General features: G+C 39.5%; 2 protein-coding genes across 2 annotated transcripts in view; both read left to right on the forward strand.

Annotated features, from left to right (window-relative positions):
* The window catches only part of LOC146581125 (ribonuclease inhibitor-like), a gene marked incomplete at its 5' end in the record, with an annotated part of 128,609 nt that overhangs the window by 56,537 nt on the left and 51,496 nt on the right, over positions 1 to 20,576 (forward strand). The window lies entirely within an intron of this gene.
* Positions 9,146 to 20,576, forward strand: part of LOC146581126 (protein NLRC3-like) — a 28,106-nt gene continuing 16,675 nt past the window's right edge. Inside the window, exon 1 of the mRNA XM_085267506.1 lies at positions 9,146 to 9,171. The gene's annotated coding sequence lies outside the window, so the exon portion shown is untranslated. The remainder of the gene's footprint in view (positions 9,172 to 20,576) is intronic.

Here is a 20,576-nt window from a genome sequence, read left to right on the forward strand (position 1 = left end):
GGTGCCTTAAAAAATTGTGTTCTGGGTGTGACACTGATGTTGTAAGGGGGGCCTGTGCCCCTGAGTTCATGGCCTCTCATAATAAATGAACCCCCCTGCTGGACTTTAGAGGCATATTCTTCAAATATTGTGATCTTTGTCACAGTCTGGCCATTGGTGATTGCCGCAATGGTGTTCTTCTTTGTTATCAGGGGTGTTGGTGTTGCATCTTTGAAGTCCCAGCTAATGACTTTTAGCTGGTCACAGGACTTTAAAATTTGTATGTGCAGTGGGGGTGGCCGGAAATATGGCGTGTCAGGGCGGTTGTTCAAAAGCTTTGTCAAAGCCATTCTGAAAAAAAAGCAACACAAAAAATATTAAGGGGTTAATACATTTCTGTTATAGCAAGGGTCATATAATATGGTAACACGTGTAGCTTTTGTGCAGTCTTTTTACTTTCTGATGTCAAACAAAACTCATAAATACCTTTCTGAGGTTCCTGCTTAAAAATGACAGGCCAAAAACACAGGCCTGTCTAAAAGTATTTTTTGATATACAATGTTGGTTTTAAAATAAAGCTGACAGTTCTAAGACTTCTATGAATTAATCTAAATATTACAGCAGAGACAAGTTGGTGAAAGTAACTTAGGACTGAACTCAAACTCAATGTTTTTTCTCACCAAATTGTTATTCATTTATTTTTTGTATTTTCTAGCATATAATCTCCTTTGAAAATACTGACAATAAACAAGAAATCATCATATGAAGATTATCTGTGCAAAGATTGATGCTGCTGAAGTGAAACAGTGAAATTACAGTTCTATTCATATTTCACAATTTGGTCTGTGGCTTTGAATTTCTAAAGAGCAGAGATGATTTAACTTTATTGAAATGCCTAAAATGCCCCCCCCCCCCCCCCCCCCACACACACACACACACACACATAAACATAATGCAGTTGCATAGTCTCTGTGGCTCTTTCTATTGGTCCCCTGTGTTAATCATTTGAGCCAATAGAACGACAGTAATGTACCCTGTTTTCACTTCAGTCTCACCCTCTGTAACTGCGCAGAAAATGGCTTTTTTGACGAGAGGCACTGTGGGAGATGAAGTTATTCAGAATATGGTTTCCATTAGGTTTTTGTTTAACTCTTTTAGCTTAATTCCTATTGGTTATTCAGTTTTTGTATAGCTTAATTGAGAAAGTGCTAGAAAGTGTTGTTGCCAGGGCAGAGTGCCAGCCTTAAGCAAATTTAGAGACTCACAGCTCAAACTTAACATCGTAAAGTTTATAAAACTGTTATAGATCTTGAAGATTTGTCAAATTCGTTAAGATCTTAATATTTCATATAAAAAATTAGGACTGAAATTATTTTTCATTAATACATTTAGATCTTTTTTCAATTAAATACCCATGAGACAATAAGTTCATCAACTATGACACCCACTAATACATTACTGTCGATGTGAATTTATCGATAATGAATTTCTCTGCAATAGAAACGTAACATAGGAAAAAGAAAGAAAAGTCAGATTAAATTTTGGTACTTTGACACTCTTTATATTGACAGCAAGTTAAATGGCTAGATCTTGTGTCTTGCCCTATATTGTATTATACATATTATAAGGGTAGTAAAAAAAAACACCCTCAAAATTCAATACTTACGTTTTATGAAGTTTTTGAGAACAGTAAGAGCCGTCTGTGTCCCTCGAAGTATCTTAGAAAGATGCAGAAAGATCAAATAAGGTTCCCGCCGGTCTTTAAGTTACAACTTCTGATGTAATCTGTTGTCACCCGCCCTGATTGGCTAACTACGATTGTGTTTCGTGATTGGACCGCCTTGTGTTGATTTTATGTTATCACTGTTTTTTGGGTTTTTTTGTTCGTTAACTCGTCTAATTTTAATTATGGAATTATCATTACTATTTTATAAGTCTCAAACGTAAAATTTGAGATTTATAAAATCTGTTATAGGGCTTTGGAGTTGACGTCACGCCGCAATGCATTGTGGGAGCATGCCACCATTTTATCAGGCCACGAATCAAAACAAACACACTCGTTTGGAAGGAAGATACAAACCGTACTTAAAAGCAGTTCAAAACAAAAAGAACTTTATAGACTCAGATTGTGTCGGATGAGAAGAGACGGTACTTGCAAAAAATAGCGTGCATTGGAAATGTGGACCCGTATGAAAAAACGGCAGTGGAGCAGAAACCTCGAAGCCTGATATATTTCCGTACCTGTGGAGTCAGCGCATACACAGCGAATCAGTTTCGCAATTATAATGTCTGGAGGCGCACATCCGATTAACCAATGGTTGGTTACAAGGTTTGGCTATTTTTAGACAGCTTGAGTACTGCCAGTAAAATGCGTTAATTTCCCTCCGAACATTCAGATTAGTGCAGCATAAATTCATTCATGAGGGGAAATTACAGTGAGAACATGTTGAGGCTCTGTTAGATGGATAACATAGTGAGTTCAGTGCACTGATATGACCATTGTCCTGAAGGATTTAGTCATTCTCTATGGTTAAAGAAATTGCACTAATGAATTCATATTTATTATATGTAATTCTAATTACACGTCTTGCTTCCGTGTTTGTGTGCTGTGTAACTAAAATATGTTTATTTTAGTTTTATACATTGATTAATGACCTGCAGTCTTTGATCGTCACTTAAGTTGAACTTTATGTGTTGTCTTATAAATCATACACAAAATGCCACATTGAAAAAAGGTTTTATTATCATTTTGACACTTGAATTAAATTTATTTCCAGAAATAACTTTTAAAACGTAGGGTAATTGAATATCAGTTACCTGTATTCTAGTGCTATTTATTAAAATTACATTTTAATAAAGGTATGCTATTTGGGTACTCTGTTGGACACTGAGAAAGGTCAGAGAAATTATACTCTGAGAGACTTGGTAAACAATGCATGCATGGTTGTTCAATTCAGTCCAGTGTTGCTGTTTGTCTACTTGTAAAAAGATGAATTCACAGAATTATAAATGACTCTGACTAACTCAGCTTCATTTTGAGTGCCATCATCTAGCCCTCTTTGTACCTGGTGGATGTCACAGGCCTCTGCCTCTCAATTATTGTATAGCCATTGTGTGTAAGACTGCCTTTCTATGTGCTTTAGTGCAGACAGAGCAGAGGTTCAGGACCCTGTTGTCCTTATTTCTGATCGGTGTTGGTGTGTAGCTGGCAGTGTTGTCTGGGCTTATGCTGGGGAGACACTGTGTGATTTTTGGCCCATTTTGAGCCGATTTCTGAGTGATCGGCCCGATTTTTGCCTTCATCGTGCGTCGTGCATCGTGTAGTATACGTGGGGTAACGAGAAGCGATTAACACCTCACGACCAGCTCCCGATCATCAATCGCTTGGTCCTGAGGATTTCAAACCTGTTTGAAATCCGCGACCGTCGTGAGGGTGTCATCGCAGCTTCTCACACTGCGCACGCGCAAGCACAAATGTCAGCGAAAAAGACGGCGCAGCACGGCAGTGCAGCGTGTGATCTGGACACAAGCGATGGAGGCACTTGTAGAACTTTGGAAAGCTCATCAGAGCCTTTTCGATGTGGCCTCACAAAATTATCACGACCACAACAACCGTGAAAATAGTTGGATTTACATTGCTGCTCAATCACAGCTGCCTGATCAATGTTTTTCATTAGCAATTTAGCAAAGCTGATGGCGGTGGTGTGCGTGTCTGTGTGAGTGAAAGACAAAGAGGGAGAGCGAGCGACAGAATTTCTGTTATAACCTTCATTTCATGGACGCACAGTGTGAGCACTCGGGTCGCATCAGAGCATCGGGTCGTATAGTGTGAGACCCTGCATCGTGACGTACGAACTTCTAACCCCTGCGAGTCAATCGTGCAGTTTGAGCAGGAGCTGAATCGCGCGACTGACAAAATCGCACAGTGTGAGCCTTGCTCTTTCAATCAGAAATGAAGCTGCAGGTTGTCTCTTCACACCTACACCGAGACAGAGCAACAGTGGGACAAACCCAAACAGCACTGAGATTCATATTCAGGGCTGACCCTTTAATGTTCTTTTCTAACCTGCAATAAATAATATGTTATATGCTTGTTTGATAAGTATTTTTTTTTTAAAAATATTTGTTATTGCTTTTTTTCAGGGGTTGGAACCAGGGCCGGCTATTAAAATGGTCACCACCAGACCAAGGCTCAATCGAGTCATGGAAGGAGGAATCAGGTGAGATAGTAAGCTGCTGTTATATACAATATTAGTGTACAACAGTCAGGTAACATGCTCCAAGCACAATAGAAAGTGCAATGTTTAAATATAATTATATATACATCCTATAGTAGGGCTGCACGATTAATCGTTAGAAAATCGCGATGTCGATTCATACTTATGTGCGATCTCATTTCCAAATGACAACGATTAAAAAAAAAAAAAAAGAGGACGACGACGATTGTACCGCATTTTGATCCGGGACGTACTCTGCATGAAAACAAGCGCTCACTCTTCCTGCTCAACAAATGACAAGGGCGGAGCCTTACACCACGTGATACAGAAGCTGTGCCGTGTGTTGCTAATATTAGCAGGGAAAAAACAACGGAGAGCACGTCAGGGATGACGAGAAAGTGACAGGAGAAAATCCGTCCCGGTCAACCACCCAAACATCAATAACAGGAACCTTATACAGCGCTTCCCTATACCCGTCGAACTCCCGCAGGCACAAAGAAATTACGGAGGCCATCACTTATCACCTGACCAAAGATATGGCTCCCATCAACACTGTGCAAAACGAGCGATTTAGGAAAATGATCAACACCCTAGACAAACGCTACACAGTGCCGTCCCGCAACTATTTTTCTATTGTTGCACTACCTGCTCTATACACGCAGTGTCGAGCAACGGTGGAGACGGAATTTCAAGCAGTACAACATTTTGCGGCAACCACAAAACGTGAGGCATTTGTTGTTTTTATGTTTATTTATTGTTTTTATGTTCAGTCTCAACTGTTACGAAGTTGATGTGCAGTTAATAAGTGCAATAAATATTTATACTGGAAAAGAAAATCGTGAGAGAATCGTGATCTCAATTCTAAGCCAAAAAATCGTGATTCTCATTTTATGCAAAATCGTGCAGCCCTATCCTATAGCAGCTATTCACAAAAGTAAAGACAAACAAACATAAACAGTAAAACTTGTAAACAGACCATAAACTGTCAGACGTTGACAATCCAGTTAAAAGTGATTTAAGTGATGAATAAAGTGCTCTAACTTTAAGTGCTCAGGTGCAAAACTATTGTGTGCGGGGTAGTTTTTAAGTGTATATATTGTTGTTGTTATTGTTATTATTATTATTATTATTATTATTATTGTCATTATTGCACAGATGACTTTCACAGTGCCTCATTTTACCCTCATATTATTATGTGAGGCATTTAACAGAAATAAACTGTACAACGACTTGGCTGGTGACCCACTTCACAATTTTGAATCTTATAGGGTAAAGACAAAACTCTGCTTATAGACGCACACGCCTCGGGGAAACCCGATCCACGGACCAGACCCGGGACGGAGTTTCTTTCAGTGACCACAGTGCACACGTCTGCTGTCGCTCACAGTGGTCCAAGGAACCGCTCAGGGAGTTTGTGTGTTCGCTCAGACACGTGAAAAATTAGAGGGAACATTGGGCCTATGACATTCAGTACCCAGTTATTAAAATGTTAAGTGTAAATCATCCGCAGCCCACAATAGCAGCTGAATTTACTACGATTTCACATCTTTTTACACGTCAATAAGAAACCACCGATGTGTAAAACAGGCTGACAACAGAATGACGTAAACCACACTGCTGCAACTGTGCAGCTCTCAGGTTTTATTTATTGTTTCTCTGTGTGGCCAGCAGGGGGAGGTGTTTTGCTTAGTTTTTTTAAAAAAATATTAATGAAAACATTTTTCATGAAAGTTGCAAATTTGTTATCTGTTTTTATGACATTTTTCACTGTGGATTACAACAACATCAACATTAGAAAATGAAATACATTTATGGTAGGTGATCATTAATCACTATTATTGGCACTATTAAAGGGCCCCAAAAATCAAACTTTGCTTAGGGCACCACGGAGGGCCAACCCTTTTTACACTTCAACGATTGTACACAAAATACAATCATCCATCCTTCTATCTATTTTCTTCCGCTTATATACTTCAGCATCACAGGGAAGCTGGATCCCAGTTGTTTTTCACAGAGGGCCAAGCAGTGGAGGGAGCTGCCGACCTCCCAGCAATACATGTAAAAGCTTTATTTTATGCTGACTCTGGTCATCTTTATCTATCATAAAAATTTGCTTCACGATCTGAAACACGTAAGTGTGGCAAATATGCAAATAGCTAAGAAATCAGGATGGGGTAAATCGTTTCTCACTGCACTTCTGTTAGGCGACTGAATAAAAACACAAAGTCAGCAGTCTGGCTATGAATGTCTTTAATGTTTCCAAGATCAGAATCACATCAGGGTGTACAACCTCACCCCTGGCGCCGTTGCCCACCTCTCAATTTTAAATACACGTAGACATTGAGGGGTACCAGGAGGGGCTATGCGCTTACCTGCTGCTGAGTAATTGCATATGAGAGCATGAGGGTGGGAATGGATGTTTGTATCTGTGTGTGCCTGTTTGTCTGTGTCCATATGTCAGGTCGGGTATCAGACGCCACCTCTCTGGGGACATCTCAGGCCCTCCAAGGTATGGAGGCCTATCTCCCCCCACCACTCCCCCTGCCAGTGGCAGACGCCCTCAGACATCGGTGCATTGGTGGTTCTTTGTGTCTGGGGATGGGCGTCCAGGTACTGCTTGTCGGGGCCTGGAGCCTGGGGCTCGCTCGGGCTCCTTCGGGGGTGGGGTGCCTTTGGCCTCTCAGCCTGGGGCTCGGTCACTCTGGCACAGCTGGCTGCCGGCGGAGCTCACGGGCATGTCACGTTTAAATCATGCTTTTTATCTGTTTTTGTTTTTTAATGTTCTGTAAAGAACTTGGGATCACCTTGTTGTTGAATTGTGCGATATAAATAAACTTGCCTTGCATTTTGGCTGCTACCTCAAAGCACACTGTGCGCTGTCGATCTTACGTGCTGCACAATAATATTCAATATTTAGTATTTACAGTTATATTCACATAGATCATCGCGGTGATGTTGTTTATTATATTGCTCTCTTTTGTTTGCTTGTTTTCTCTTTTTTCTTTCTCAACAGGTGATCCAGGTGATTGATAGATGGATTTTTTGTCTGTTTGTTTTGTTGGCTTGGACAACTTCCTACCAGACCCGTGGAAGTGGAAGCTTCAGTGAAGAAAGATTCCTGCTCCCAGCCGTTCATTGGCTCGGCATTTTAAACCCCTAAAGGGTCACCTGGCCTGTAAATAAACAGGGCCAATAAAAAAAATCACAAGAATAATACAAAAATTTCTGCCAGTTTATCTTAATACATTAACTTATTCTTGTGTACACAGTAATTCATAAATAAATAATGTATATTATCAATAAAGATTGATCTAAACAGTTTAACTGCTATGTACAGATAAAGGTTGCATAGCTTTAAAACATTTGCTATCCAGCAAATATCAGTCAAACTCAACACAAAAGGTAACACAACAATCGTTCAAATTGTTTGGACCGGTGATCCAAATCAACTGGCGTTGGTCAAACAGATGTGTGGTAGACTTACTTTGAAGGAGCTGCTACCGACAAACTACCGACAAACTAGCAAATATTTCATCTGTGACATTTGTGAGGTTTCCTCAAACACACTCCGTCAGTCTTGTTGCTGTTGAACGACAAACTATTTAAAAATGTCGCGGGTTTACCTGGTCATATTCTCATTCACGGGGCGCTCGCCAAAACAAAAGCAAACCATTAACACCACGCCGATGCTGTTCACAGGACAGCAAGAGCAACGATCAGGAGCATCTTGTCTTCGTTATCGTTCCCCTCGTACGTGTTATTACTGCGATTTCAGCGTTTTTGCTTCACAACTAAAGTGTGCAGTTTACTTTGTGTGCACTCAAATGGAGTCAAGTCGATTAGCGCCACCTGTGGTCAAGTGCCATAGCCTACAGCCAGATTAACTTGTGACACACATCTGAGCCACGTTTTAATTCCTGTTTCATGCACAATACATTTGTAACTTTTAATTTTTTCTGTTTTTGTGTCTTGCAAAATAAACCTTTAAACTGATTGAAGTGATGTTATGTATTTATTTTTGGCCTATAGCTACGGTGGCCCTGAGAGGCCAAATGGACTGCAACTTAAGAAAACACCAGCAATAACAAAAACGCTGCAAAAGCATAAAAAACACAACTGAAATAGGAAAAAACGACAGCAGAAATGGGGAAAAAAAAGACAAATGCAAAAAACAAAAACACAAATAGGAAAAAAGAAAACGGAAGTGTTTCTGGGGGAGACAATAGTAATTAGTAATAAACAGAGCCAGTGTGACTAAGTGGAGCTTGTGAGAGTGAGTGGATTGAAGAAAGTGAGGGACTCAGATGTGTCAGTTGGTTTGTCTTTGTTTGTGAGTGTGGAGGAGAGTTAGATTGGGTTGGTTTTAAAGCTAAGTTAAGAATATTCTGAATTTCAATTCAATTTTATTTATATAGCACCAAATCACAACAACAGTCGCCTCAAGGCGCTTTATATTGTACAGTTTAATTTCCAAAACTTGCATATGATCTTCAGTTTGCAGCTGGACTATCACATAGCAGCTGGAGCAGTCTCACATGGAGGCCAGTCCACTGCTGCCACCTGTGGCCAAGTGCCATAGCCTACTACTAGATGAACTTGTGACACACATCTGCAGTAGAGGCTGAGTGGCTGCTCTCACACCTGGAGCATCCAAATCGACCCACAAACACGCTGAAAGATGCAATGCCATCAATGTGGATTGTCAAGACTGAGAGACCTCTTCCCTCTGACCCCTCCCCAAACCCTCAAACCCTCCTACCCACCTCGACATACAAACTCTGTGTGGCTTCACGTGTTCTGTTGATGTTTACATGATCGAAATAACTTGAACACAAACACAAACAAAGAGGAAGACCGCACCGGAAGGAAACAACTACAAGTCCCAGCATCCTCTGTGTTTAGGGAGCAGCAGTGAAAGTGAAAGTATTGAGCCTCCGTTCAGAGCAGCAGGAGGAGGAAGGTGGAGCTGAGGCAGGTGAGTGTTAACATGAATATGTTTCTTCTTATGACATAAAATAATTCCACGCTGTTCGTGTCTGTGAGTGAAATGTGAGGCCGGTCGGCTCCTCTGAGCGCTGGTTTCCTGTAAGTAGAGAGGAAGTGAGTTTAGCTGAGCCTCCGTTTAGTGTGAGAGAGCAGGAGGAGAGTGAGAGCTGTGCTGAGGCAGGGTGAGTGTTAACACCGCTCTGACATTACTGTGTCTCTGTGGCGGAAACAACAGGCTCCGTCAGTGGAGGCAAAAATAATCAGACTTTGGTTTTTCAAAGGAAACAACTTTATGTCGGAAGTTCCCGCACGCTCATTGGATAACGATGTGTCAATCTCAAGTTATTAGCCAATGAGCGTGCGGATTCACAGAAAGACCCGCCTTTATCACGGGACTTTAAAAACTACAATGGCAACAGGCTGACGTCATGAAACTGTGACGTTTGAGCCACTTCCTGTTCTCAGTCCCAGCGTCCTGATCACCGAGGTTTCTGTTGCTCTGATATCTGATATTGATTATATTGGTAAACAGGCTGTAGCATAAACATCAGGTCTGTTCTGAAAACTGGCTTTATTTTTTCAAAGTAAGGGAATATCTATGGTCTCATTTAGGTGTTATTTTGGTACTTGTCACAGTTCAGCTGTGTGGCAGGCAGGAGAGGACCCAAACGCAAACTCACAGAGACAAAAGGTAAACTCAAAAAACACAGCTTTATTGCTGGCGTGAAGTGGGACATGAAAAAACAATACAAAATAAACTAAACTGGGAAAACTAAAGCACAAAGAACCACAGGGAAAAATCACACAGCTATGATGGAGGACGCAACACTGACAAAGAGAAACATGGGGCTTAAATACACTGAGGGATAACGAGGGGGAATGAGCCACAGGAGGAGAGCACAGCTGAGAGTAATTGAGCAGGACGAGGCAAGGGAAGCAAAACTAGAAACATTAACATAGAACAGACTGTGAAAGTAAAACAGGAAACACACTGACGGAACTCAAGACATGTGGACTTAACAGACTGGGGGAGACAGAACATAGGGATCTGAAACATGGAACAGAAAGGCACAGTAGATCAACATGAACATAACAACGCCACAGGGGAAGAGTAAAACTGAACACAGAAACACCAGACCTCTTCACAATAAAACAGGAAACATAATGAGACGTAGACATGACAACCCAAACTTCACAATGTAAGACACAGACATGAAACACATGAAAAGCAGGGGAGATTTACCATAGTTGGAAACACGAGGGGGAAATAATAAGAACTAGAAACACTTAAGCGTGATAACAAATGAACTTAGGAACCTGAAGGGCTACATAAACTAAAACATCAAAAATGAACTAAAACTCAAAACACTGGGTCATAAGACCCAGGACCGTGACAGTACTTTACACATCACACAGTTTCAACAACTCCTTATATGGTACAAGTTCCTCTATTCTGTCTGGCTTCCTGTATTTATTAATATACTTGTATATTTCTACACTAACTTCCTGTTTTTCAGTCTGGCTGAGCACTTAGTTTGTGAGTCAAAAGTGGCCTTGCTTTACAAACCTTCATTATTAAAGTACATAAAACAATATAATCAGAAAATAAGCACTAAGAATATATTAATTACATGACAGTTCTCCCCCTTTTGGTGTTTTCTAAGAAACACACATAATTCCTAATTTATCCCATTAAGTTTACTTGCATGTTAAAAGGCTAAAATATAACAAAAGAGATTATTAAATTAAATGAAACCTTTCAATTGTTCAACCTTATCTGTCCCCTCAACAGGTTGTATGTTTTCAATGTTTCCTTATTATTTTGTCATAATTACTTCTATCCACAACAAATAAATCAAGCTCTAAGACAGCACCTGTGAAATGTGAAATGTCCTAAATCTACTTCCTACACCCCCTTTTTTACCCAGAATCCCAGTTTAAACCCACTCCTGACTTCTCTCAGTGCTCACTGTAAACTCCAAACAGATACAATTAGCTTTTTCTGGTAAAAGGTCCTAGATCAGTAGTTCCCAAACTACCGTACGCGTACCCTCGGGGGTACGCAAGTGGCTGTAGGGGGTACGCGTGGGTTGGGGTTGGAGTGGGGATCAAAAGTTTTAAAAGCCGAAATTTGCGCTAATGCAGGTTTTTTTGCCTGTCAAATACATGACTATATACCACCCTCTGGTGTTCAGCAAAAAAATAGCTCTGACAAAATACATGGGCGTGATTTGCCCAAATGACTGACACCTAACAGTTGAAGTTGCCTCCAAGCATTCAGTGCAGCGCGAAAATGGACAAGTGGTTAACAAGAAAAAAAGGCCCTACCACAGAGACACCGGCCACAACAACCAATAAGCTCATATCTGAAGATGCATTTTCCAGTGACCGCACAGGTGATTGTTCAACAACAATGTGTTCGTCAGATTTGGATGCTAGCAGTGCTAGCAGGGATGTATCTGTGGTTACTAGCCAAGTGGCTAGCATAGCTGGAGCCAGCCATGTGGAAAGTGATGAAGTGTCTGATGCGGAGCGTCAAAGTGGGAGAAAGCATGACAGCACGGACTGTAACACAACCTCATCAAAGAAGCGCAAATATGATGACAATTATATTTCGCTGGGGTTTACGTGTATAAATATCGGTGGATTTCCCCGGCCACAGTGTGTTATTTGTGCAAAAGTATTGTCTCAGAACTCAATGAAACCTTCACTTTTGCGCAGACATTTAGAGACAAATCATCCCCATTTGAAAAATAAACCAAGGGAATATTTTGAGCGACAGCTAAAATCACTTTCAACAAGTAAAACCTGCATTCAGGTGCCAGATCTTATGAATAAAAACAGACTACAAGCATCTTACATGGTCAGTTACAGAGTGGCTAAAAACAACAAACCCCACACTATTGTGGAGGACCTCATTCTCCCTGCTGCTTTAGATATGGTAGGGACAATGTTGGGGGAAAAGGCAAAAAAGACGATACAGTCCATTCCATCATCAAACAATACTGTCTTACGGCGCATCAATGCAATGTCAGAAAATGTTTTACAGCAGCTACTTCTGCGCATACGCCACAGTGAATGTTATGCAATACAGCTAGATGAGTCCACGGATGTGGCTGGCCTGGCGCATCTTCTCGTATATGTGCGCTACATTCATGAAGGAACCATCAAGGAGGACATGCTGTTCTGTAAACCGCTGGAACAAAGGACAACTGCCGCAGATATTTTTCAAAAGCTGGACACATTCATGAACACACATGGACTCGTGTGGGACAGATGTGTTGGCATCTGTACTGATGGCGCACGGGCCATGACTGGGAGACATGGAGGTGTGGTTTCGCGTGTGCAAGCAGTCGCGCCAGATGCCTCCTGGGTACACTGCAGCATCCACCGAGAGGCTCTTGCTGCAAAGGGAATACCTGTCCGTTTGAAACATGTTTTGGACACGAGTGTAAAAATGGTTAACTTTGTGAAAGCCAGGCCGCTGAACTCCCGCTTATTTGCTGCGTTGTGCAATGAGATGGGCAGCGAGCATGAGACATTATTACTCCACACAGAGGTTCGCTGGCTATCTAGAGGGAAAGTGCTGACCCGTTTCTTTGAGTTGAGGGATGAACTTAAAGTTTTCTTCAGTAACCATCCCTTTGAGCTGTCTGAACATTTGCATGATGAAGAGTACCTTACCTGCCTGGCTTATCTGTGTGATATATTTTCTCGTCTGAACGAGCTCAATCTCGGATTACAAGGCGTTTCTGCAACTATATTCAATGTTCAAGATAAAGTTGAGGCCATGATAAAGAAGTTAAACCTTTGGAAGAACTGCTTGGATACAAACAACACTGAAGTCTTTCCTGTGCTGCATGATTTTCTGTGCTCTAATGATCTCACACTATCTAAAAGTGTAAAGCGCGAATGTAACGTGCACCTTGAGGAGCTGGCGGTGCAGTTACGCCGATACTTCCCAGAGACGGACGGCTCAAATGATTGGATACGTCACCCGTTCACCGCCGTGCCTACTTCGTTATCACCGTCTGACCAGGAGAGCCTAATTGAAATCGCCACAGATGGATCTCTAAAAGTTGAACACGCTCAAAAGAACCTGGCGGATTTCTGGATAGGGCTGCGCACTGAACAGCCCGCGCTGGCTAAGCGCGCTGTCAAGACTCTGATGCCTTTCGCCACCACATACTTATGCGAAAAGGGATTTTCTGCTTTAACAAACATGAAAACAAAATACAGAGCAAGACTTTGTGTGGAAAACAATTTAAGACTCAGCCTTTCCCAAATTGAGCCAAACATTGAAGAGCTGTGTGCCTCTGCTCAAGCACATCCATCACATTAAATAAAGTTCTGTTTAATGAAAGTTCATGGCCTTTATGCTCTCGACAAAAAAGTGAATTCTAATAAATCCTTTGATACACTGCTAGTATTAAGTAGTAAAGTGTGTTATTAAAACTCTGTCATTACTAAAAAATATTGATAAATTCATTTGGTGGTGAGAAATAATCGACTGTGCAGTATTTATCTTTATGCATGCGATATTGCAATGTATTTATAGACACTAATTAAGAGTCGTTCGTAGTAGGGGGTATGCGGCTGAGGGTGACATGTCTCAAGGGGTACGTGGCTGGAAAAAGTTTGGGAAGCACTGTCCTAGATTATTTTGTCAAATCTTTGGAAACATCCTCTATAGAGTTAACCCATTTCATCTTCAAAACGTAGTCCTGGTTTCTTCGCCCCCTTTAACGGGTAGAGCATATCCGGCCTGAAGACTGTTTGGGCAATTTACATAACATAGAAATCCTACAACTATTCAATCTAAACAACAAATTTTCTGAATCTGGGCGATTCTCTGTGCTTCTTTTGAGTCCCCCTTTCTGATGGTTGGCTTCTGGATTCTCGCTCTGGTCCTGAAATCTTCTCCTGTAAAGGATAGAAAACAAAATGCCTCTCTCTGCTACGCCTCAATAATCTACTGTGTTCATCTATTGTTCTCTTAATTATTCAAAGTTGGTTCAAAATATCATGTTCTGGGCTCTACCCTTTATATTAACTTTACTTAATCTTTACTTAATCTCAATGTTCTTTATGTGTGTGAGCAACACTTTTAGTTTTATTAAACACACCCAGGGCCAGATATACACCATCACCATATCAGCATAAATCTCCGCTAGAAAGCACACTCCAAATTTTTGTCTATCAGGGTTTACGCTTCTTTTTGCTTCAAGCAGATACATAACATGCAAAAGTTACAGCTAATGACAGTTAGACAAGTTTCCATTATCTGCAACATTTTGTTTCAACCGTCTCACCCCCCCACGTTTCCTGTTGACTTATTCATGGCATACTTATCTTTAACACCTTCTGCATCACTAGTTGCTAAGCAAAGATAAAGCAAAATGTGTTTCACCTTTACCCTAGAAAATAAATCTATGTGATGTTTGTGTATGTAAACATGTTATGCATTCATTCACTACACTCGTCATCCCTGCAATATATCAGTTCAGACAGTCACGCTGAACGAAGCTTTTGACCTTCTTAGGGCTGAGTGCTTAACAACTCTTTATGAGCACACGTTGCAATATGTATAAGAAAATGATTATAACTGCTTATTCTAATAAAAATAGATCAAAGAGAAAACAAACATTTTCAATCAGTTAAGCTTAAGAATATAAACAATTACTTATGCCTAAGTTTTACCGTAGCTAAATGATCAAACACCCAGAAAGTCATAAAATGATCATAAAGCCCCTTATTTCAAATTAAACCCAAAATCCCCCCTTTGACACATTTTATGTGTCAAATAAGCTAAAGACCAGCTACTGAAACTGAAAATGCTTCACCACATCTTAGGAAATTAAAAGAAAAAGGTTAGTCATATTATTTCTCTAAATACCTCAGCGATTCTCCTCTCGAGTATATTTGCTCCGGACCTGCAAACCTGTGTTTAAATAATAAAATCAGTTTAATTATCATGTTAGATCTTTTGAACTCCTGGCTCCATCCAGAGCCTGCATCCTCGGCACTTCCTAGAAAAAAACCCTGTGTGTTAACCTGAACTTCACATTTCATTACTCAGTTCCCCCCCTGTCCTTCTTTCACTGTGATCCACTCTGTGCTATAAGAAACAAAACTTGAGACAGAACAGTTATCAGTCATGTGCTTCATACAAAATTCATATTTTTAATTTCATGTTGCTCCTCTGAGTGTATGTAATGGTACTTCTTTTAATTTTGACTTTATCAGAGCTAACCAAAATGTGTTTTCTCTCTTTACTTTGCTCCTGTTTTCCTCCAGTACCAGCTAGTATCACCTACCCTTACCGATCGTGCTCTTTTTAATAATTTACTGTTTTAAAGGGAAAAAACCTCAGTCACTTGGACCAGTGTTTGTTATTCCATAACTGTATTTTCAATGTAAGAACTCTACCAATCCCCTATATACTTCCTAAATTTTGCTTTGGTTCTAACTATTTTCCTTCTATAAAATGTCATTGACTTCTACAGTGGCCTGCTTTGGTTAATGGTAACATCAGTAATATCAAACATTTTCTCCCCTTCAGCATTTGGCATTTTCCCAACAATATAATGTGATACCATCATCTAAACCCAGTCAATAAAACAACATTTTCTTAAAGCAAACATCAGCAACCCAAAATTAGCCGCCCAAGGGTCGAGTCTGCAGCTCCACTCTCATGTGAACCTTTCGGTCTCCCTCTCTCTCTTGTGCTCCTGCCAAAAGCAAAGCAAAGCAAAGCATCCACCCTTTTCTTACCGGCGTCGTGAACTGTTGGTCAACATCTACTCATCCTAACGTTGGTCCAGTCTTTGTCTCAGTGTCAAGTTAGTCAACACTTTAGTCCACATGGTCAGTCCAGTCACAGTCCAGTCACACACATCATGCACACGCATTCACACTAGATCTTGCTGATAGTGGAGCCTCACGCGCAAATAATCAGATTCTCCACCCTCATCAATATGAGCTCATTTATTTGTTCTTTCTTTTGTTTTTAGAAAAAGAGTTCTTTATAATCTTTAACTGGATTGACTCGCTGCAATCCTTTTAGACAGGAACTCAAACGCTCATCAGTTCCCACAGGTGACCTTTTCCTCAGCCCATTATAATCATAATCATTGTAATCTGGAAAAGCTCACCTTATATTTGCTCTCACAAAAATGTTTTACAGCGCTGTTAATTCAATCTTGCAGGCCTGCTTAGAACAAAAGATGAGAAATACGAGCTGATTATTAGCTCATCAGAGCACAAAACATCATCACCTGACAGGTTTTCTCTAAGTGCACTGTTACAACTTTAAAAGCCCATTGTAGACATGTCCATGTTTAACCCTTTAAAACCGGTCAGAGCGGGCACGCTCCGTTTTGCGTAACTATTTTTAAATCCCGGTAGCACTGCAACCACATGAGCTAGCGCAATATTTTTTTTTGCATATGAAACCGGAGGAGTTGTACTTACATCTTTTGCCATCAGCTTGTCCTAGGTCACAGTTTCCTTTCAAATATAGCTTTGCAAAAATTGCATAAAAAGCACTTGCAGCAACAAAAACATAATATTCCAGAAACAGGCTTTGCCGATCCGATCAGCTGTTCATAACACTTCCTATCGCATGTCCGCCATGACCTGCCCGAAACCGGAAGTGACGACATTTTTGCGGAAATGTAGTTTTTTACCACCAAGGCCTCATGAGCTTATACTGGTGCTTTTAAAAGTTATCTTTGACTTTATGACTTTCTGTGTCGTTTCTGGGATGCTTAGGACTCATATCGCACTGCTGGAAATAGTTTATTTTGATGCATATGCTGCTTTTTTGCAAATTTGCAGTATAATATTTATTTTCGTTTTTCCTGCAGTGAATAGAAATTGGTGTATTTCAAAAATAAAAGTATGAAGACACTCAAAATAAATTTCCTGTGGTGGGAAACTATTTTGTATTTACAGTTTTGAGGGATAAGCCTCTTAAATTTCTCTAACTAGAAATATATATTAAAAAACAAACGATTTTAAATTTTTTTGTAGTTTATTGCTCTTTTTTGCAATTTATGTAGTTACTATGCACTTAATGCATACATATTATTAAAATTTTGGCTATAATGGTTGTATTGATGTATAGTAACTTGAAATCCTCCCAAAAATGGCTCTACAACATGTAAAAATATAATATAAGCTCTGGCGGACTTGGTTCTATGGTAGGTCTTAAAGGGTTCATAAAACCCCCTCTATTAAAATAAGAAAAGAAGCCAAACCTGTCAGAATCAACCCATCACTCAAACAACAACCCCAAAAATCTCAATCACAGAAAAGTTTTGCCTCAGGTTCTTCAACGTCCTGACATAATGTTGCTTGTTTCTCCAAATGTAATTCAAATTAATTCGATTTATATTATTGATTAGACTATTGGAAACAAAGTTTGTGATGGATAAATCAATCGAGAGATACCTTCTGTTTTAGTAAGCAAGATGCGTCCAAAGATGGAGAGGTGTCTTTGCAGCCAGCTATTTAAAATCTGTCAGGTTAGGGCTGTGTGCAGGCAGGAGTGGAAGTAGAAGGACCCAAAATGCAGACACTCGGAGGTGGAAAGTAACTCAAAACTCAGCTTTTATTGCTGGATGGCAAAAAGTGGGAAACATAACAAAAATCCAAATAAACTTACATGACCAGGCAGACAGAACACACAGCATAAATGAGACTAGATCACAACACAGACACAGAGAAACACAGGGCTTAAATACACAGAGGGAGCAATCAGGGAATGGGTAACAGGAGGGACACACAGCTGGGGCAAATCAGTCCTAACGAGACAAGGGGAAGCAAAACCAGACACATTAACATCAGACATGGACTTTCAAAGTAAAACAGGAAACATAACACAGACTCACAGGCAGGCACTATAACAAAGGGAACAGAGACGTGGGACGAGGGCAGACACAGACACTGACTGGACGTGGGGATACAGCAGACAGGGGAGACAGCAACTATGGAACACAGACAGAAAACCAGAACACTAAAACTCTAATCAAACCCCACCCAGAGAACCTAAACTAAGAATAATCTTAAAACGCATAAAGCAAAGCTAGAATATAATGAAATAACAAAATCAAAGAACCAAAAACACAAAACACTGGGTCAACGACCCACGGACCCTGACAAAATCTTTTTATATTTCTGGGTAATATGCTCAAAATTGAGATTTTCTCTATTATTTGTGTTGTTTGACATTATAATACCCAAATATTTAATGTCAGTTTTAATAGCTATGTTAAGAGAGCTACTAGGTCACAATCATGAATAGTTAATAATTCGCATTTTCTAATATTCAGGTACAAACCAGAAGCCTTTGAGAAAAGTGAAATTTCATTCATGTTCTATAAAAACTGACGATTCCTCGTCTAACATTAAAGCGTTTAGATGTTCCAAAAGGTAAAGAAACAGAACTATTGAGTCAGAGTATAATAAAGAAATTAAATCTATGAAGTTTTGTTTACCAAAACCAAAATAGGGTAGAGCTTTTAAAATAAAAGGATGTTCGACCGTATCAAATGCCTTATAAAAGTCTAAAAAAAGAATCACACCATCATCTTCAATTAAGTGATTAGAATCCAGTAGATCTAAAACCAATTTAATATTAATGGTCGTAGATTATCGATTAGTCTTTTATCTTTACCAGGTTTGGGAATAAGGGAGATAAGACCCTGTTTCATTGTCGTTGCTAACATTTCATTACTAATGATTTCGCTAATAGTTTTGAAGAAAAACTCTTTTATTTCTTTCCAGAAGAATTTATAAAAGATTGCAGTCAAGCCGTCCTGACCAGGAGCTTTGTCCATTTTCAGTTTGTTTAAGGCTTGATCTCAGTCATCCAGTGATATATCAGAATCACACATTTCTCTGAATACAGAATCGATTTTTGGAGTATAAGGTTCAATCTGATCAAAAAAACTTAATGAATCAGTAATTAAATATTTTGAGGAGAATAAATTTGAGTAAAATTTATGTTTTTCTTCCGCTATAGTCTTATGATTTGTGCATTCCTCCCCATTTATGATTAATGTATTAATAGATTTCTTTTCTTGCCTCCGTTTCTCCAAATTGTAGAAATATGAAGCACTTTTTCACCTTCTTCTATCCATTTTGCACGAGCTCTAATGTAAGCTCCATGAGCCTTTTTTCTTGTATAGATCATCTAATTGAGTAAAGACAACAGGGATTTCTTATCAGCAGTTCCTTCCTCAGCTGACTTTCAAATTCCTTCTGTTGTCTACTTTTCATTTTACTAAACGTAATTGAAAATTCTCTAACTTTAAATTTAAAAATTCCCATCTATGTATGTAATTGCCAATTGTTACATTGTTGTAAATGTTATGGAGGAGCTCTTTAACTATCTTAACATACCCGTCATCAATTAATAGATCTGCATTAAATTTCCAGTAATCTTTTTTAAATTGCATTTTATTTTCAGGGTTAAGTTTAAAAGTAATAATACTGTGATCTGTCAACGGGGCTGCTGAGATGGAAACATGTGAAACATCTATATAGTAAAGTCGACCCAACCACAGTATGGAACGCCAGGAGTGCCATAATGAATTAATGAAATGCACCATTAAATAATAAATTAAATGTGACAATAATAAATTTAAATTTAAAATAATTAATTAAAATGGGAAATAAATAATTAAATAAATATTTTTTGACATATGTAATTAATTAATTATTTATTTCATGCTTTAATTAATTATTGACACATTTAAATAATTATTTAATGGTGTATTTAATTAATTCATTTTGGCACAGTTGACTCATTCAGGTCTCACCATAAATTTATTTTATCTGTCAACCTCACCCATCAAACCCAGGGGGCGGGGTTAACGCTGATCGAGTCAGAACCATTGCTTTGGCCTGGTGGCCATTGTCTTTAGAAGGCGTTTACTGCACACCAACAACTGCCATGTGGAAACTAACAGAACTGAACTTTGAAAAACCCTGTTTGTGTGTCACCAAATACCGTTTTAATATTTTTTAGCCGAGAATGTAGTGGTTTAATCTTCAGATGTCTGGTCGGTTTGTCAAGATACAGCCTCTTTGCAAAAGTGCTTCGATGATTTTGGAGATGTCTGCCCAGCCCAGTCTCACGGCAAAGCGTGGGACAGACCCGCTCGCCTCGCAAGCAATCGAGCTGTTATTACCATCAACAAAGCGCAGGCCCCGGTACACTCTAAAAAATTTTTGTTGGCTCAACTTTAAAAAATTGAGGTAACAATTTCCACTCAACTTTTTAAGTTACAAATTTTGCATATTATTAAGTAAATCCAGCAAGTAATTTTTAGGTTTGGCTAACTCAACTAGTTCAACAAACCAACATGATTTACTTTGACCTGTAAA

The sequence above is a fragment of the Mchenga conophoros genome, linkage group LG3 (genome assembly GCF_057382185.1).
Source record: "Mchenga conophoros isolate Kocher_MC1m ecotype Shallow Benthic linkage group LG3, M_conophoros_male_GT1.1, whole genome shotgun sequence".
Taxonomy (NCBI): Eukaryota; Metazoa; Chordata; class Actinopteri; order Cichliformes; family Cichlidae; genus Mchenga; species Mchenga conophoros.